The sequence below is a fragment of the Hevea brasiliensis genome, chromosome 10, assembly GCF_030052815.1.
Source record: "Hevea brasiliensis isolate MT/VB/25A 57/8 chromosome 10, ASM3005281v1, whole genome shotgun sequence".
Taxonomy (NCBI): domain Eukaryota; kingdom Viridiplantae; phylum Streptophyta; class Magnoliopsida; order Malpighiales; family Euphorbiaceae; genus Hevea; species Hevea brasiliensis.
This window is the reverse complement of record NC_079502.1, coordinates 10,786,503-10,808,583: the sequence shown is the minus strand read 5'-3', so window position 1 is coordinate 10,808,583 and position 22,081 is coordinate 10,786,503. Positions and strand designations below refer to the sequence as shown.

General features: G+C 30.4%; 2 long non-coding RNA genes and 1 pseudogene across 3 annotated transcripts; 1 reads left to right on the top strand and 2 right to left on the bottom strand.

Moving 5' to 3' along the window:
* Window positions 1–1,055: 1,055 nt before the first annotated feature.
* Window positions 1,056–2,213, bottom strand: LOC131169491 (uncharacterized). Its single transcript, XR_009140430.1, has 2 exons — window positions 1,891–2,213; window positions 1,056–1,318 (listed from the first exon to the last, which is right to left on the bottom strand). It is a non-coding gene; the product is annotated as an uncharacterized LOC131169491 (long non-coding RNA).
* Window positions 2,214–15,785: 13,572 nt separating this feature from the next.
* On the bottom strand, window positions 15,786–20,857 carry LOC110641500 (uncharacterized). 2 transcript variants are annotated; one of them, XR_002492305.2, is made up of 3 exons: window positions 20,153–20,857; window positions 19,752–19,845; window positions 15,786–16,348 (listed from the first exon to the last, which is right to left on the bottom strand). It is a non-coding gene; the product is annotated as an uncharacterized LOC110641500 (long non-coding RNA). The 2 variants fall into 2 exon arrangements; XR_009140718.1 differs by having other exon boundaries at window positions 15,786–16,207.
* LOC110641499 (disease resistance protein RPM1-like) lies at window positions 16,773–19,627 on the top strand (annotated as a pseudogene).
* Window positions 20,858–22,081: the final 1,224 nt, after the last annotated feature.

Here is a 22,081-nt window from a genome sequence, read left to right as displayed (position 1 = left end):
CTGAAGACTAGATGATCTCACTTTATAAGTGTTACGTTTACTTTGCAACTAATCCGAAACCTCTGGTCTGATGGCAACTCTTGATGCAACTTTAGCTCATGCTAGGGTAACTGAGTCACTGACTCTAGTTATCACCCAACTGTGACCTTTCAATATTCTAACTCTAGACCCCTAACTAGGAGTTCCCAACTCCTCTACAGATATAGAACTCTGTTCTGGCATAACTGTACCAAAACAGAAGCCATCCGTAAACACCCTCATTATGGAGCACCATGGGGATGCACGCAGCTTTACACAATAATCTCATGTCGGTACTGTAATCTGCAGCTTACAGAGCAGACATCGAGAATATATTATAGTTACTACGATACATCTTGATAGACTAGGTCTCCTAATCTCTTATCTCTCTTGAATCTACTATTATCATAAAATTACTCTGACTGGGTCATCCACTAATGACTACCAGCAGTGGTATCCTCATCCTTATCTAGGGCAACTGTACTTTCAAGACTCACCTTTATGTACCCGTGCATAGCACTAGATAGGCACAACACTTAGACCCATACTGATAGAAATATAGTGTTTCTTGGAGTACGTATCCTCATGATAGACCTCAACATGTCTGCTAACTCTATTTCAACTTTATATGTACTCCACGAAAATCAAGACACTAATTGAGGCACTTTTATATTTTCTGAGGTATAACGCAGAATCTAGAAACAAAGGATTACAGAAAAAAACGAAACAGAATCCTATACTCCGCATGTTACATCCTAATAAGACTCCTTTTACACTCCCAAGTATTTTATTTCCCATGAATTTAGAGCCTAAGCTCTGATACCAACTTTGTCACGAACCAACCTATGGGCCGGACCGGCACTAGGACCTGGGCCAGCTTAAAGCCCTCGAGGCCCGTAGTAAGCCTAACTATTCATCAGCCCAACTCTAAGGCCCATTTGGGCCCAATTTCAAGAAATCAACCGGACAGAGTCCGGCCATAAAATGGACCTACCAACGGGGAGTTTTTGACTCACCCTACCTGTAAACACAATAAATACTCAATTGGGGAGTTCAGCTCACCCTCCACATACTCATCAGCATAAAAATAAATGGGAGCTCAGCTCCCTCATCCAATCCATCAAACATGCATAGAATATTAAGTTTACAGGTCCAAAATAATAATTTAGTTTACAGACCCAAATCAAATAAATATTTCTAACACATGCGGAAATTCTAAGATTTAACAAGTTTATACAAACATTAATAATCGACCTGCGAGGAAGAAAGCAGGTTAACCTCAAAAATATCCTCCTGTGGCCTGGAAAAATATTGAACAGGAGTGAGCGTTCGACTCAGAGAGTAAAATATCAATTTTAACCATAATCTCTATAACTATCTAAAACTAATGCACCCTGTAGAGTGAAATGCAACAACAGCAATAATTGCACATCATAACAGCAAAAAGGTAATTTGGAGCACTCACGCACCCAGCAATATCAATCATATATATATGGGAGCTGATCCCCTATACAGCTCTCTTAATTCCAACTGTGCCAGCGAAGAACTCAGCTCGGACTTCCACTTAATAACCAAATCGGGGTCCCAGCGAAGAACTCAAGCCGTGTCTACCCCGAAGGACCGGGTCCCAGCGAAGATCTCAAGCCGTGCCTACCCGTCCTATCCATAGTCCACACCACATCACACGCACGCCAACGCACGCACACTGCTCCAAATTACCACAACAACATACATGGCACTTTCACAGTTATGAATGCAACATAAATCATGCCTAAAGTTTAACTACATAGATACATACATATAGGTGATGCATGGGCATGCCTGAACATATAATAATATCGAAATTACAATTAAAATTAATATTTTACTCACAGACTGGACAACGGTCACTGTGGCGGCTGGGCGGAGGAAGAAGGCTGTCCCGGCTCACCTGACAATTACATTACAATTATTTAATACAAATGACTCCATACAAATCAAGAAAAGACCAAGTACGTCCTAAGTCGTGCTGAAAATCCGGCAGAGTCTCCCCTATACCTAGGACCTACCCAACCTGCAAAAGGGCTCAAAACACACTTCTATATTCACAATCCATATATCCACAACTCAATCACATCACACAGCCCCTCCTGGGCCCATCAAATCAATCATTCATCACAATATGTAAAATTTCAATTTAGTCCTTATAATTGATCATTTTTGCAAAAACTGCCCAAACAAGCTCTAAAAATTCTAAAACTTTGCCCGCGGTCCTTAGCAATATTACTAGGCTATTGCAAAAAGAATTATAATTTTCTGAGCTACCACAAATATTTTATGAATTTTATTCTAAATCGATATTAGCCGAAAATGAGCGACTTGGAGTTCGGGTTTACCTGTGCCAATTCTAACACCTGGAATGCGTCCAGAACGTCTGAAAATGCTAGGATTGACTGTAATATTGACCATGTTCTGAGACGGGCTGCCGGGCAGCCGGATCTGGCTGAAAATGCGGTCCTGGCGCCGGTGAGCCATCCCCGATCCGATCGCACCTAAATAAAGTCCAAATTTTGTTAATAATTATCCTAAAATTATTTTTAAATTTTGGGAATCGAAAAAGTTTGAAAATCTCACCAACCGATCTAGACCGTCCGATTATCGCTTTTTTTCAAACGGTGTCCGATCGGAGCGGGACCAGTCCTATCTCGAAGATCTCATCGTCCTGAGTCCATCGGTGGCCTCGGATTTCCGATCCGACGGTCGGATCGCCGGAAAAGTGATCGAAAATCGAGAAACCCATATGATTTTCTTCCAACTTTCCCTCGCCGGTTCTCTTTCCTTCAGCCACCAAACGGGGTGCCACTGGTCTCATCTGAAAGTTCATCATCTTGGGAGTCCGTGACACTTGGAATCACCGGAAATGGCCGCTAGAGTCGGCCGGGGCGACGCCACGAAGTCGAGCCCCTGCTGCGCGCTCTCCCTCTCTCCTCTCTTTCCTCTCTCCTTCTCTCTCTTTCTGCTGCTTTGCCGCTGCCATTGTCTGGTGGTTGCTCCGACACGGGGGGAGGCCGACGGTACCTCGCCGGCACTGATGCTGGCCGGCCGGACGAAAAAAGGGAGGGAGAAAGTGAGGGGGAGAGTGGAGTCGGGGAGAGAGAAATGGGGTGGGGGAGTGCTGCATTTTTTTTTTTTTTAAGTTTCTGCAGCTTTTTTTTTTTATATATATATATGGGTTGTTACAAGCACCATTTTAGTCGCTTTGCATCCCTCCAATGCCGCTGGGACTAGGATTACCCGTAGAGGAACCATCCATGTTCCAAGAAAGACTGAAGAGTTGCATAGTGGTGTTGATAAGATAATTTATTTTAGCTAGCTAATTCTCAAATTTAGTTAGCTAAGAGTCTGGTTGGTAATACTTAATGATTTAAAACAAAAGTATTCTCTAAAAATATATATTAGATTAGTTGTTAAATATAAACAGGGGCGGAATTAAAGCTACATTAATGGAGTCAATTGACTCTATAAGGTTATAATAAATGATATAATTGAATATTATACATTTCATCTCAAGATAAAATTTAATAAATTAAGATGGTAACATAATTATATTTTATTAAAGAATATATTTATTTATTACTGATGAGTCAATATTTTATAAATAGAAGAAAACACTTCTTAAAATATTTTATAAATATAAGAGGATAAAAAATTTTGCCCCCATTGACCAAAATCTTTGGCTTTATCATTGAATGTAAAATGACAAAAAGAGTCGTGATCTATTCTCTCTCAACTTCAAACTATTAGGAGATGTAACGATTTATCTAATCTTTTAAACCCGAATGCTATCATAAATGCTTATGCCATCAAATATTATAACAATATAAATATTAAATACTGCCTTAAAAATTATTATTAAACAAATTTAATTTATAGTAACTATTTTCAATTTTTAGGTAACTACTTTTGGTTGAAAGTTGTTACGAAAATCACTAATTAATGGCTTTCGATTGTTACAAAAGTAGTTTTTCCTCTCTCACAGAAAAATCAACTCTTATTATAATATAAAAAGTGAGTCTCATATAATTTTGAGGATTGATGTGTGCACCTAATAATCTCTCTTAGCTTATATTCTTTTATCAATTGTGCATTAGATAAGGCAGTAATTATAGTTTATTAATTGAATAAGAAATCACATTTTTTTTCCAATTCACGTTTTGTATTAAATAAATATTTTATGTATTATTTTTTAAATAAAATTAATATTTTGAAATAAAATAATTTATAAATTAATTTAATATCATAAATAATTTTAACGAACTCATAATTCAAAATTTAATTTAAATCTACCTAATTCAACTCATACTAAATCTAAATTGAATGCGAGGAAGAATTTTCTTATGATAAGAAAGAGAAAAAGATTTAATTGAATGAAATTAGACGTTGTATTTTTATGTGAAGTAATTTATAATTCATTTAATTTTATGTGTAATTTAAAATTATTTATAAAATTAAAGATTTAATTGACTTTTTTGTTTTAAATATTAATAATTTATTTATATATATTTATACATGCCAATTTTTTTTTCTTTTTATGTTTATAAATTAATTTTTTTAGTCAAAAGATGTGAATTATAAAAACTAAAAATAGATGTATTATATATTTTTTAGTATATGTAATTTTTAATTATAAATATTAAACATTTTAATTTTAATAAATTCAAACTTTAACCAAATTTAAAAATAAAAAACAAAAATAAGATGAATAGAAATAATATAATAAATTCATATGTGATTATTTAATTTATTATTAAATTTTAATGTCATCACTTGATTTTAATATATTATGACTAAAAAATATCTAATTTTATTTTATTTCATGAAATTAATGTCATCAAATTTTAATAAATGATTTTTTTAGTTTAAAAATAAATTTTAAAAAATATTTAGCTAGCATGTTAAAATTAAATCGAATTATTATTATTATTATTATTAAAAGATGGAATGCTTTCACTGTTTTTAAATCATAAAAGAGCCTTTATAACCATATTTGTAAATGCCAATCCATCTTCTAATTATAACAAATCTCGTGGATGATTCTCTCTCTCTCTCTCTCTCTCTCTCTCTCTCTCTCTCTCTCTATATATATATATATATATATATATATATATATATATATATATATATATATATATATTTATAATTTTTTAAATGTAATAGAATTTTAGTTATTATTTTACCATAAATAAAAATAAAATTTATCTAATAGCACAAAAATAACTATATTATCGTTGTTATAATAAATATGACTAACTATACAAATAAATCATATATGAGCTTATCGAAAAAATTAAAAGATTTTTAAAAGATTTTATATTTTAAAAATAGTAATTGAAATTTTAAAAAAAATTGTCACGATCCAAATTTTAAGCCGGACCGGTACTAGAACTTGGATCAACATAAATTTCTCAAAGTCCGAAGTAAGTCTAACTATTCCTAACCCAACCATAAAGCTCATCATTGTTTCAAGAGAATAAACGGATAGAGTTCGGCCATATATTGGAATATCCAACAGAGAACAATAACTTCCCGACTTGTAATCACAATACATATATCAATTTAGGGAGCTCAGTTTGCCCTCACAATCCTTAAGCAATTTAAATTATCAAATGGGAGCTCAGCTCCCTCATTCAAATTTAATCACACATTAAGTTTTACAATATCCAACATATTAAGTTATTACAGTCTCAGAAAAGTTTAACACACTATTGGTACATGCGGATTTTCTAGAAAATAAACAAGGAAATAAGAACACAATAAATCTGCTTCTGGTAAACTTGCGAGGAAGAAAGCATGTAAAACTCAAAGAGCTCTCTTGTTACCTAATGAAAATAGTTGAACAGGATTAAGCATTCGACTCATAGGGTAAGATATTTATTTTAAATATAATTTCTATAACTATTTAAGACTAATGCATCTCTAAGTATGAAATGTAACATATACAAACAAATTCAACCAAATTCAAATAATATTCGCACAAAAAATAATGTGAAGCACTCACACATCCGTGTGTCACATCATTGTATATAAATATAGGAGTTGATCCCCTATATAACTCTCTTAATCTAATACCTGCCAATGAGATCAACTTGAGCCAGATTTTCTCTTAATAATCCAAATGTAGGAGTTAGTGAGATCAACTCAAAGCCGTACTCACCCCTACTTATTCACTAAAATGATTGGATTCCAGCGAGTCAAGCTCTAGCAGCTTTACCCGTCCTATCCATATCTAATATTGCACCACACGTACGCCGATATATGCACACAGCTCTAAATTACCTTAGGTAACACCCACAACAATTTCATCAAATAAAAAAAATGCAATACAAACTGTGCCTAATAGTTATCTATATACATATATTTATAAGTGAATGCATGGACATGTCTTGAATATAAAATAATATTGAAATTATAAATAAAATTAATATCTACTCACAATGTAACCAATGATTATTGGTTCTGCTGAAAAGAAGAAAATTGTTGATTTGAATAACCTAAGCAAACATATCAAATAACTATCAATAACAGACCAACAATAATTAATTAAAGAAACAAAAGACTTACTATGTTTGTATCGAAAATTCGACAAAGTTTCTCCTATACCTAGGATCTAACCTCTTTGCAAAAAAAATCTCATTTATATCCTAACAATCCAAAGGCCTTAGGCCCACAACACAATACAATGCCCATTTGGGGCCTTCAAGCATCTTAAATTATGTCCAAAACTCTAATCTTCAGCTCAGTTCTTGAACTCCTCTACAATCTAATTAAAATCACAATCTCATAAATTCTTAATAAAATTCTTACTAAAACTTCAATTACATATTAAATTTCTCATGAATATTCGACAGTATTCCTTCTTAAAATTGAATTAAATTTCTTGTCACAAAACTCAAATCCACTATTCAATAATTATATCAATTTACACAAATTTTCAATTTATTTCTTCATACAATTATTAATTCTAACACTTCATATTAATTCTAACACTTCATAGTCAAATCTAAAATAGAATATTTCATAGTATATCCATATAAGCAAAAATCTAACTAAACATCTATATTTATTTCCCAAAAATATTCCACAATGACTTAAAAATTCATTAAGCACAATATACTATCTCAAAATAATTTTAGTTTCATCAAAATAACATATTCAACTTAACTCAATCCTTAATACTAAAATTGATAATTTGTGCATTCAAATTTATATAAAATATTACAACCGTCAAATAAATTCTAAATTTTAATCATATGTTCAAGACATCTAAATATATCATCAATAAAAATTTTAGCATCAAATCATCTCTGCATCATGAGATATCAAAATATCTATTAAACCCTTCAAATTTTGAATTTTTTCCAGAATAACTCTTACTCAGACAACTCATATAAAATAATTTATATCTCACAAACTAAAAGTTCAAAATTCACCAAATTTTAACACTGCAGCCCTAACATACTAAAGATCATCTCTACTAAATTTTATAGTCTTCTAAACATCCTAACTATTTATTTTTCTCAAATTTCAGCAGCCTAAAAGCCCAGAATTCCAATCCAGGCAGCTTAGGTTCAACAAATTAATTCTCCAAATCTTATCATTGAACAATTATCAAATTTTAACCATAACTTCTACACATAAAGACCTTAAACATATCCAAAAATCACCAATGAAAGATGAACTAAACTCACCTAGATGGAAGACAAATCTACTATCCCTACTCAATCCCTGTTTTTGTTACTGTTCACCTTCTTTCTCCTTTCTCTCATTTTAATTTATTGTATCCTAAACCAAAATCTTTCTTTTCCCCTTGCTGGTTTTCTGAAGAAATCTAAAAAATTTAGCCATTATTCCTTCTTCTTCTTCTTCTTTCTTCCTTCCCTTCCCCGATACTCCTTTCTTCCTTTTGCTGTTTCTTTTTTTTTTTTTTTTAAGTGGCCAGCTGTGCTACTTTCAGAAGAAAAGTTCAATTTGGTCCTTGATCTTTCCAAAATTTCATATTACACCAAAAAATTTAAATCTTCACTTATAAATCAAAATTTCAAATTGTGAATGTTATTTCTATTTCCAATAACAACCATATTTAACATTTTAACAAAAATTGGAGTGTTACAAAAATTATAATAAAATAAGTGTTTAATTATTTTGTTATATAAAATATTTTTTTCTAACTATATTTATATCATTAAAAGAGATTATATTTATTATTTTTGATTAATTTTATATTTAGTAACAAATAAGGAAGAAAGAAATTTCTAAAAATAGAATTAAATATTAACTCAACATTGATCAACGTGAGTTGTAAAATGTAATTAAATTCAAAATTCAGTAAAAATATTAGTCACTCTCATTTAATCAAATTTTTATTCTCTTTTTCTTTTATATATTAATTTAAGAGGACTTTTTTTATTTTCTTCCTATTATTATTTTTAATTACAAATATAGTAATACATTTTTTTATTTATATATAAAAAATATAATGTGTCTAAATTGTTAATACCTAATTTACTAATTTTGTTACTGGATGTTTTATTATAGCATGAATATATATATATATATAATTAAATAATATTTTTTTATAATTCTTAATTATAAGTATATTATCTACTATATAAATATTTAATTCATAACTATATTCGTTTATCATAGTTAAATATTACACATGTGATTTTTAAATAGTTAAAAATATATTATATGATATTTTTGTATGACTGTATAAAATATGTTCAATCATAAATTATATATGTATAATTAAAAATTGCATAATTTATAAATAATTAAAAAATATATTATATATTATATATTAATAATTAACTTTAAAACTTTAGTGTTAATTCAATCTAAGTATGATTTTTTATGAAAATAATTGCATAATGAAATTGTTTCAAAAATCAAGAATAGAATAGGAATCACATTGAACCAAATTGAAATAAAAAAATTAAAAATCAAAATCATATCAAATCAGAACTGAATCAAATTTTTTGTTCAATTTCCATTTCTAAGCCAGCCCAAAATCAGAATTGCACACCCTTATTTAAAATATTTGAAATTTGACCTTCATTTTATATAAAAAAAATGTTAATTCAATAACAATTGTATGAGTTAGTTGTTATTATTATTATTATGGCATTGCTATGAAAGAAAAAACCAGAGCTTCATAATAGTTATTATTATTATTATTATTTAATTTATAATTTATAATACTTAGCTATACATATTTAATTTATAATTTACGTGGTTTTTATCCGTTAATATTACTTTATATATCTATAAACAAGTAGATAAACAAACTTTAAAGTATTAATAAAATATCAACTCTATATTATTTTCAATTATTATTAATTCAATAGTTAGTAACATACATGTGAAAAAATATTATAAACTTATCTTATTACAAAACCAAATTAAAAATTTTCTAAAATTTTTATTTTCTTAGACTTTGTTTATTTTATAGAAAATAATTTATATGTGAAAAATATTTTCTATTATTTGACATATGCCTAGAATTTTATGTCATTGTTCACAAGTTTTACCAACTAAGTTTTATGAAAGTTAAAAAAGTGAGGTTAGAAAAATGACTTTTTATTTTAAAATAAGAATTTTTTTTCCCTTATTTTGAGGTTATTTTCATTTGACTAAATTTTTTAAACACATCCAAATATTTTCAATAATTCCAGGAAAATATTTTCTTCAAGGGAGTTTAAATTTTTCAAGAAATTTTTATTTTTAAATAATTTCAAAGGAGTATTAAGTTTTTTTTTTTTTACCTTATTCTCTTTTTTTTTTAATTTTTAAGTGGATTTTTCCCTATTTCACAAATTTTCTAATTTCTTTAGGAATATAAATTTTTTATTATTGATAATCATGCAAAATAGCGAAATTAATTAATAAATTCTTTAGCTCATATTTTATTTTACAATATTAAACTTCACATCATCTTTAATATTTAGCAGGGACACTTTGATGAACCAATATAAGAGTATGTGCTCTTAATGCAATTGGCTGACTTGAACTCAGCTCCATTAACAGTAAGCAAGTGATCTGTTTTACCCTCTCAATTTTTCTAGCATGGTGCCATTATCAAATTTTCAAGAATTTTATTCTTCTAAACATATTAATTGAGAAGTTCAAGTATTTTCTTATAAATAACTATTTCAAGGATTTATTAATTCTTAGCAACAACATCATATGTAGTTCAATATTTAATTAAATTTTGGATCAATAATTTAAAATAAATATAAAAAAATAAATAATAATTAATGATTACATAATTTTTAATTAATATACTATTTATTATTAATAATAACTTAATCTTAAAAATAAAAATACTCAATTATTTATTAGTAACATAAAATAATTAATTATTAATAAGTAATAAAGAATAATTCATTATTAATGAGGGATGTAAAATAGAAAAATAATTCATTTAAAGTCTTCCCTAAGTCATCGTTGGCTCAGTCAAACTATTAAATGAAACCTAACTGCTCACCTTTTGTTTCCGGCTTGATTGTACACAAATAATTGGAACCATTTAATGTGTGGACCTATTCGTTCAACTGTCTATGCCCTAATTTGGTGTGTTGAATTAGCGCCAATTTTCGTGCTGAATAGCATCACTGTGTAAAACGATATACATATGAGAAGGTTACCTTTTATTGGCTTTTCTTGTAAAGTCTTATGTTTTTTAAGTACAGATGGAATTTTTAACTTTTTCTTTTAATTAACATAACATAATATATCCACCAAAAAAATATATAAAATATTGACTACACAAAAACTCTAATTATATATTTTATTATTTTTATAAATCATTTTAAACTTTTATTTAATTCAATAAAATTATAAATATCTTTAAAAAAATTATAAATTTGTTTATCTTATTTTCTATCCCACTTTTCTATTTATTATTATACGAGCTAGAGAGTATATAACTTTTTTGCATGATACCTTTATATATATATATATATATATATATATATATATAAAGATAAACTTATTCAATATTTATATGAAAAAGATAATATTATTTAATTTGCATTGAACACCAAAGAGATTTCCTGCAGTTTTCTTACAACAACTACAAAGCTTGATCAGCATATACTGTAGCATCTGATGCAATTATAATAAACTAATATATTCAAGGCAAATAATTTCTATTAAATTGAAATGGAACTTTAAGAATAAGTGGTTATATAAGATATCCAACAACTGACAATTAAATTTTAAGGTTGAACTTTTTTTCTAGTAGTAGAGGGATTAGGGGTTGAGACTCGAGCCCATCTACTAAATAAATGATATATTTTTAATTATTAGACCAAGTCAAGTCGTCATATGAGTTGACCTGAACTAGCCACCAATGCTAAAATATAGGAACTTTCCTTGAAACCCAATTTTAATGGGAAGAAAAGCTTGACCGTTTACCAACCAGCCGAATTGGAAGACTTGTGAGGGGACCACAGCAAGAAACTGCCAAGAAGGCATTCCCATACACAGGACTTTTGGATGAAAAGCATCAAAGAGGACTTCCCATACACAGGACTTTATCTTTCGCATGGAGTTGAACTTATAAAACTTTGGGTTAATTTGGTTAATTAATTCCTTCCCTCGAATCAGCTTAACACTCGCCTCGTGAAGGCAATAGCCTGGCTGATGGATTAGCCAGGTTAGGTACAACCTGTGAGGATGATTTTGTGGCTCTTCTTGTTTGATCATCTTGGTACTGTAGGTTTTGTCAGATTTTACAAATGTATCGTGTTTTGTTACTCTTCATCCCCTGAGTTGTGTCGATTTTCCTTGCTTTTCTGTATCTTCTTGTTAGGTTCTTTCACTTAGCATTTATTGTAAAATAAATCTTAATAAATCATAACAATCATAAATATAATGTGAATTATAAACGTAAAATTCAACCATCACCTTAATAATGGATCTTGAATAAATAAATTCTCACAGATTTAGAAAGCGTATCTGTTGTGGAGTTTAACTGAGCCATGGTAATAATTGAGAGGGACCATTTGATTCAATAAACCGATTTCTCCCTCTTGACCCTTCTTGATTCACACACAAGAATTTAGCGATGGAAGACTTTCTTGAAATAACCCTATTATCTCTGACTTTATGAAAGAGAATGTGTGTGACCTTACAGGTAGAGAGAAGACCAGCTCATATATATATATATATATCCAAGACTTAATCTTATACATCAATCAAGTAACCTTATACAATTAGAATTATGATTTATTTTAATTAGAGTAATCCTTATACAATTAGAATTTGTATTAATTAAAATAAATATCAATTACTATTGGGCAACATTAAAAGAATTGATTTTGGCCCATATGTAATATTAATTACTGGACAAAATCTTACATTCTCCCACTTGGCACAATAATTAAGTGATATAAACTTTAATAATGTAAACATTAGGCACGCATAAAATAAATAAATTATTTTCATAATGTACTTCATAATTACCTTCCTATAACAAATTACTAAGTATGGGTTATGGCGGTTGTACATTGTTTATCACATACTTCCTTCCATATACCACAATACTAGCAACTTACTATAGTAGGTACATAATGGATATATGTTTATCACATCATAATCCACAATAGTGTCTCAAAATACTTTTCCTATTATCATTCACTCAAAATATTATGTGTACACAATTATGAGAAATAGAAAATACTTTAATGTATATCAGAAACACATCAATGAGCTCAGATTGTCAAAGCCAATATATCATTAATTAATACAAACAAGACCTATTCTAAGCACATGTTCTTTAAATGTCTTAGGTTGTAAGCCTTTAGTCAATGGATCTGCAATCATGAGATCAATATTAATGTGCTCAATAAACACTCTTCTTTTCTGAACTTCCTTCTTAACGGCAAAATACTTTAATTTTATATGTTTGGCACCCTTCAAATATTTGTCGTTCTTGGAGAAAATACTGCTGCGGAATTATCACAATAAATTCTCAGCGGCTTACTAATGGTGTCGACTACCCCAAGTCCTGAGATAAAGTTCCGCATCCATAATGCATGAATTATAACTTGAAAACATGCCATAAATTTTGCTTTCATAATGGATGAAATAATGACAAACTATTTTTCGGCATTTTTTCATAATATTGTTCCTTCAACTGATAAGAACAAGTAGCTGAAATAAACTTTTATTGTCAACACATCCAGCTAAATCTGAATCTAAATATCCAATTACTTCTAAATAATTAGATATCCTGTAAGTGAGCATGAAATCTTTAGTTTATTGCAGGTACTATAAAACTTTCTTTGCAGCTTTCTAGTTATCAATTCCAGTATAAAGAATTGTACAGGTTTAAACATACATCAAATTGTCCACAATTGAAGCATAAGGAATTGATTCCATTTCTTTACGTTCCACATCATTCTTTGGACATTGATTGAGACTGAATTTGTCCCCTTTTTGTATGGGAATAATTCCTGCTGAATATTTATGCATTTTAAATCTCTCTAGAATTCTATCGATATAGGCTTTCTGAGACAATCCCAACAGTCCTTATGATCTATTACGGAATATTTCTATTCTAATAACAAAGGATGCCTCTCTCATATCTTTCATTTCAAAATTCATTGAGAGAAAATCTTTAGTCTCACGTAATATGCACAAATCATTTGCAGCAAACAAGATATCATAAACATACAGAATTAAGAATCATCAACTATCATTCTTAAAGTTTCTAATTTTGCTGCAATATCACTTGTTCCAATAATGTGTTCTTGCATACTTTTTGACCTATCATACTTCATGGTCGTGAGTTATGCCATTAGAGTACCAGTGAGTAACTTAACTTCAGAATAGAACATATCTTTCATGAGTTTAAGGTATTCTTTTATATTTTCACCCGATAGAATTGTAGTCCTAATGTTGTTAGCAATAGTTATTCACAAAAAAAACATAAGGCTTAATTTGCTTAATGATTCTCATTGCTTATGGTATAACTTCTCTTCCTCACTACTTATATCCATAATAGCATCGAATTAGCCAAGTTAAGGTCCAAGACACTAATTGGAACTTGACTTGCTCACACCATTCAAAGAAGTTCAATTAATTAAAACAATAAGAGATTAAGCTTGCGAATGAAGAGAAAAAGCTACAATATGATATTTATATGCTCAAAATAGATTCAGGTAACTTTAACAATTAGAATATACTATAGTTCTCCTTTGAGTAGATACTATAATATACTATCCTAAATTAAATGCCTTTAAACTTTATTAGATAATAATTAACTTATATCAAATATAAGTGTTGTCTTTTGACATCCAATATATATTTGATAAAATATTATTGTCCTCATAATTCTCACTATCATATAATAATTTATTTATCTTTGGGTAAAATCTTAAGTTCTGATGACTAGTAAGTATCAATTAATCCACTTTTCATCATAGGCATCTATTAGTATGGATAATTGATAATTTTTATATGCATGTAAACATCATTCATAGTTCGGCCACTTTAGTGACTGACAAACTATTAATTTTATTTTATTTTAGTTTGGCCACTTTGGTGACTAACAAACTAAAACAAATATCATAAGGCACACATATAAATTATGTATCTTAATAAACTTAATATTTGTTCATTTATTAGGTTTAATTACAAACCTTAATTAGATTGGGTAGAAAATATTTTTTTTTTCTTTTAATTTCTTTCTTTTGAGAAAATATGATCTCAAACTTAAATCTCTTTATAACACGATTTATCATCGTGTTAATAATCCTCGTGCCCAAAACTTAATTGGGTCAAATTTTAATAATATTATCATTATAATTATTTTAATCATTAACATTAATCATAAAACTTTCACGATCTATACTTTAATTTTACTCATATCTAATAACAAGTAAGAACTTTAACATTATGTTCATTATCATAAATTTGATGGAGAAATTTAATTGTTCAAAACCTAGAGTTTTGATACCATATGTAAAATAAATATTAATAAATCATAACAATTATAAACATAATGTGAATCATAAACGTAAGATTCAACCATTACCCTAATAATGGATCTTGAACAAATAAATTCTCACAGATCTAAAAAGCGTACCTGTTGCAGAGTTTAACTGAGCCATGGTAATAATTGAGAGGGACCATTTGATTCAATAAACTGATTTCTCCCTCTTGACCCTTCTTGATTCACACACAAGAATTTAGTGATGTAAGACTTTCTTGAGATGATCCTATTATCTCTAATTTTATGAAAGAGAATGTGCGTGACCTTATGGGTAGAGAGAGGACCAGCTCATATATATATATATATATATATATATATATATATATATATATATATATATATATATATATATATATCCAAGACTTAATTTGATACGTCTGTCAAGTATCCTTGTACAATTAGAATTATGATTTATTTTAATTAAAGCAATCCTTATACAATTAAGATTTGTATTAATTAAAATAAATATCAATTACTATTGGGCCACGTTAAAAGAATTGATTTTGGCCCATATGTAATATTAATTACTGGACAAAATCTTACATTTATCTCCTAGGTTGAGTGTCATTGGAGAAGCCTATTAGCTGGATTAGTTTAGTGGTGTTTACTAAGTTTTTCTTAGCTTTTTTATTAATAATAAAAAAATTTTTGCTTATAAAAATTAAAAAAAAAAAAAAAAAAAGAAAGAGAGACTGCCAAGAAGCACAAAGCAACTGAACAGGTCATAAATACACAACTTAATCCTGAAAATTTCCAATGTGAACCAAGAAATCAATAATAATTACCTGCGTAACTGAACAGGTCATATATACACAACTTAATCCTGAAAATTTCCAATTTACCTGCGTAACTGAACAGGTCATATATACACAACTTACTCCTGAAAATTTCCAATGTGAACCAAGAAATCAATAATAATTACCTGCGTAACTGAACAGGTCATATATACACAACTTAATCCTGAAAATTTCCAATTTACCTGCGTAACTGAACAGGTCATATATACACAATTTAATCCTGAAAATTTCCAATGTGAACCAAGAAATCAATAATAATTACCTGCGTGATGAACCTTAATGCAAGTTATATTGCATGTATATGAGGAATTGTGATTCAACCAAACTTAAAGACATTCCTGAGAAGCTTTAGCTGTCAAAGGCAATGTTCAATTTGACAAGAAAATATAGATAATTACTCTCAATGCGTGATGAACCTTAATGCAAGTTATACTGCATGTATATGAGGAATTGTAATTCAACCAAACTTAAAGACATTCCTGAGAAGCTTTAGCTGTCAAAGGCAATGTTCAATTTGACAAGAAAATATAGATAATTACTCTCAATGCACACATCTGGCTATTTCATAGACTACATTATATGAGTAATTATTATATGGGTGGATTGGCTCTAATAATTTTTCAACTTAAACGATTCATCACCAGCAAAATTTACATTGGAGGGTATTCACTACATGACTAAAATTTAATGCGTTCTCTCTTATATTTGTGTAGGATTTCTCAATGATTATGAAGATTGGCCAAATTATGCTTTTAATTTATGTTTTTGATTGGCCGGCCAGCCAATAAAATGATCAGCAATGGTACAATTTCGTGTTAATTTTCAACCCATTTAAAGTCTTCCTCTAAGTCATCGTTGGCTCAGTCAAACTATTAGATGAAACCTACCTGCTCACCTTTTGTTTGCGGCTTCCTCTCTCCTTTCAAACAAAGAAAGAAAATGAAATTGCAGAACAAAAGAGTAACAGGTTAAGGAAGAATTTTCAAAGTAAAAATGGCAGATGGCGCTGTGAACTTCTTGCTTGATAAACTAACTAATGTTCTAATGCAAAAGGCATCATTACTTGGAGATGCTCGTGATGAAGTTGAAAAAATAAAGCTTGAGTTAGAGAGCATGAGATCATTCTTAAGAGATGCAGAACGAAGGAAGGAAAGGAGTGAGTCGGTGGAAACATGGGTGAGGCAAGTAAGAGAAGTTGCATATGAGGCTGAGGATATAATAGATGAGTTCATGCATTACAAAAGCAGAGAGCAGTTTAAAAATGGATTCAAGGTTGTAGTCCAAGATGTGGTCAACTTCCCCAAGAACGTGACCAAAAGGCATCAGATTTCCTCAAAGCTACAAAAGATCAAAGCTAAGGTTCATGAGGTTTATGAGAGAAGCAAGCGATACGGTTTTGATCAGCTTGAAGAGGGGAGGACGAGAAATGTGGCTAGTGATAGGTGGCAACACTACGGAGAATCATCATCTTTTGTAGATGAAGATGAGATAGTGGGGATGGAAGAGAATACTGAAAAGTTACTTGGATGGTTAACAGAGGAGGAACCACGCCGAACTGTTATTTCAATTGTGGGAATGGGTGGCCTGGGTAAGACCACTTTAGTCACAAGGGTCTTCAACAATCAAATAATCAAGAGACACTTCGATTGTGGAGCATGGATATCTGTGTCACAAATATATGGAATTGATGAGCTATTAAGAAGCATGATCAAAGAAATTTTTCATACAAAACAAGTGCCAATACCAAGCAACTTGGGTTCAATGAATTACAGGAATCTTGTCAGAGTGCTTGTTGATTATTTGCATCAGAAGAGGTATGTTATTGTCTTAGATGATGTGTGGAGCATAGACCTTTGGAGCAAAATAAGAGGTGCATTTCCCAATAACAGATATGGAAGCAGAATTGTCCTCACAACAAGAAATGGGAATGTGGCTGCCTCCATTGGAATTGGAAGCCATATCCATCACCTTCAGCGTCTTCAACAGAAAGATGCTTGGTCTCTCTTCTGCAAAAAAGCATTCTGGCATGACCCAGAGCATATGTGTCCCCGACATCTTCAGCCTTTAGCTGAGGCTATTGTGCAGAAATGTGAAGGCTTGCCTCTAGCAATAGTGGCTGTTGGAGGTCTCATGTGTTCAAGAAGCAAGAGGATTGATGAATGGAAGACTGTTTTTGAAAGCCTCAATTGGCAACTCAATAACAATCCCATGCTTGAACGAGTGAAAGGCATCTTGCTGTTGAGTTTCAATGATTTACCATTCTACTTGCAGCATTGTTTCTTATATTGCTGCGTTTTCCATGATGGTTACCCAATTAAGAGAAAGAAGCTAATTCGGCTATGGGTAGCAGAAGGATTCATTAGAGAAAGAAAGGGAATGACAATGGAGGAGATAGCAGAAGAGTACCTCACAGAACTCATTCTTCGAAACATGATTCAGGTCACGGAGACAAATGATGCTGGGAGGGTGAAGATATGCCGAGTCCACGATGTCATGCACGAACTTGCATTGACAACATCTGAAAAAGAGAATTTTTGTACAGCATATGATGGAAGTCAATCAAGGTTAGAAGGAAGAATCCACCGTCTATCAATCTATAAGACGGGTGAAACCATCCAATTGAGCAGTACAATATCGCGCCATCTTCGCTCTTTTTTCGTGTTTCCAACAGATAAGTGCTCATCATTTTCGCTGAATGCTTTTTCATCAAAGTTCAAATTACTCAGGGTGCTGAATCTAGAGGGAGTTCTGGTTGAAACCATACCATCCACATTAGTTGAGTTGTTCAATTTAAGGTACTTGAACTTGAGGGACACCAAGATTAAGGAGCTTCCCAAGTCAATGGAAAGGTAAACAATCTGCAGACACTGGATGTCTGGAAAACCAATATGAAAAGAATGCCAAGGGGAATATCAAAGTTATCAAATTTACGACATCTATTTATGTGCAGCAAACAAGATCAGAATTCTGAGGCAATAAATGTTCTCAATGGGATGCAGGCTCCAGATGGAATATGGAGTATTCGGAGCTTACAAACATTAGCATGCATTGAAGCAGAGAAAGAGCTGCTCCAACAACTTGGGAACTTCACTAATCTCAAAAGGTTGGAAATCACAAAGTTGAGAGCGGATGATGGACCAAAGTTATGCTCCTCAATTCAAACGATGACAGGCTTAATCCGATTAGGTGTGATGGCAACAGAGATAGAAGAACAACTTCAGTTAGAAGCATTAACTCTGCCTCCATTTTTTCTTCAGAAACTGAAATTGGTTGGAAGATTGAATAGGTTGCCTCCTTGGCTTGGGTCCCTAGTTAGTCTAACTCATTTACATTTGGGTTTTTCATGTTTAGAAGAAGATATTCTTTCTTCTCTCCATGTACTTTCAAGTCTAGTGTTCCTTGAACTCAAGAATGCTTATGATGGGAAATTCTTGCACTTCAAGGCAGGATGGTTTCCCAGACTCAATAAACTTATATTTCAACAACTTGCACGATTGAATAGCATGAAACTAGAGGAGGGTTCACTACCAAGCATCCGGGAGATGTATCTAGTTCGTTGTCAGGAGCTGAAGGTGTTGCCTCACGGCATTGAGCATCTCACTAGTCTCCTGAAGTTGCATTTGGAGGAAATGGCAGAAGAATTTATAGAGATGTTAGAAAGTGGTGGCAGTGAATATCAAGAAAAGGTAAGGCATATACCCCTAATCAAACTTGTATATCTAACAGGAGAAACCCGAATGGTTGAAACCCTTTGAGGGTGGGTCTCCAATTACTTGATTCTTGTATCATTATGCTGTTTTAATCATTCAAAACAATATCAATTAATGGTAGTTGAGTTTGAATAATCCCATACAAGCCAAGTAAATAACCAGTTAAAAAGCCAAATCAACTAATACCTGAGAGAGCCAGAAGATCAGGAAATGCTAATTCGGTGAGCATTTTTGTTGGTGCTCTATATTGCCATAATAGTTTCTGCTTCGCATTCTCTCCCTACAAGAATAAAAGTGAATGGCAAGTATCAAGTCTTTTGGGCATTTCCACAAACACCTAAAAAGGCCCACGAGTGTTTTATTATTATATTATATATATTCAACTCAACTCAACTAAACTCATATAAATTCTCTTTCTCCAATGATTTTGGATTAAATCCTCAAAAATTATTATATTATATATATTTAACAAAATTTTACATTTGATGATGATTAGTTATGAAAATGCAAAATATATGATAGCTAGTTGTTTAGCCGTGCAAAATATATGAAAATGCAAAATATAGTTTTTTTTTATCACAAAATACCTCATTTTGATGGGAATAAGGACTCTGCTTAGATAATAAATAGCTTACTCCTGTCTTTTGTTATTGTTTGAAGCTAGAAAAGCACCCAATTGAATCATTTGCAGCTGCAGTATATAACTTCAAAGGCATTCCCTCGGTAGGCAGCTGCAGTATATAACTTCAATGAGATAATGTTTGACTCTTTTAAAGTAAGTAGATGCCTCTCTTTTCATTTGAGCTCTTCTTCGTTTCATAGCTTAAATGGGTCTCTAAACTCTCTCATTTCTCTCTCTCTTTTTCTTTTTTTTTTAATTGTTTTCAATAATCTCCATACCTATATTCTTTTAAAACAAACATGTATTTATAGATCTTAGTAAGGATTTGTTATTTCCTCCATTGTAAGGATTTACGGTAAAGATTTAGTATCATTGTATTTCTATTAAATAATAAAATATTATGCCTAAGAAACTCCATAATATAAAACAAATCCTTCCAAATGAAGGAAATATCAAATTCTCACAATAAAAAAGAGATAATAAATCTTTTACAAGAGATAACAATTCAAGATCTATTTAAAATAATAGAACTCAAAATAAATATAAACATGTTTTAAAAAGATGCAGATTTTATAATTAGTACATCCATAAAATTTGATAAAATAATATTTTTGTTTAATCTAAATTTTTTTGCTAAGATCTTGTTTGGCTCAATTCATTTCACTTTTTTTTTTTTGTCAGTAGTAGATAGACATATGCCTACACAAGACTTACTATACTAACACTCGCTCCCAGGTAATTGCTGACTGAGAAGAGTTTTGACAATGCTTATGAACCCACACACATATCTTTTACCGATAATATCATAATAGAATTCATTTATAAATAAATTTTTTTGTCTAGTATATTTTATGTTAAATGTAGAATTATTTCATTTGAAATAAATTTTATGTTTGAAATAAATAAAATAAAATTTAATTTTATTATAATAAATTTTATGGAATTGATTATTCGTAAATCCAAATAAATTTTCACTTAAACTAAACATTCAAATATATTTATAAATGAATTTTATAAAATTTATTTATATCAAATGCTATTTTAGACTCAATTTATCATAAAATAAAATTAAGACTTACATATTAAATATATAAATTTTATATATTTATATTTTAAATTTATAGTAGATCAAATTTAGATTAAAATTTTCCTTCAACCTAATATCAATTATTAAAAATTTTTTTAAGAAAAAATGAGATCTCACTCTTTAAGATTAAACACAAAATTTACCTTCAAAACGAGAAGCAGAATTTGCTGAACAAAAGCTCATTCAATAAACATTTACGATCATTCGCAAATTGTGCAAAAGGATGAACTATCAGACTGCCTACCCGACAAAGCCTGGACAAGTGCCAGAGAATCAGTCTCGAAAATAACCATAGAATAAGCTTTCTGCTCTGCCCAAGTTAAAGCCTCCCGCAAGCTTTAAGCTTTTGCAACCTTAGGGCGAAGACTCAAGAGGACCAGACAGACAGCCCTGCTTGACAAGCATCACTTACCAAAATTAATACTGATCATTCTTGAAATTAGTATTTTTGAATTTTAATTTATATTTTACTCCTGTAGTCCTCTAAACAATTAAGAGAGACGCCCTATGCAATTTATTATTATTATTATTATTGTTATTATTAATAATAAAAATATGGACATGTCTAGCTGGCTGCTTGGCTCCTTGTGACAGGACATGGTCGAAGTTTAAAAGTGAAACCGAAATTAGAACCTGATTGATTTTAAATGGAATCAAAGTTACATCAGAACTTATTAAAATCAAATTGATTAAAATTGAGATTGAATTGATCAAAATTAGCTGATTTAATTGCATGTTAAACTAAATTTTTTTTTTATTTTTTATTTTTCACATAATAAAAAATTTTGAAATTTAACCAAACCAAAA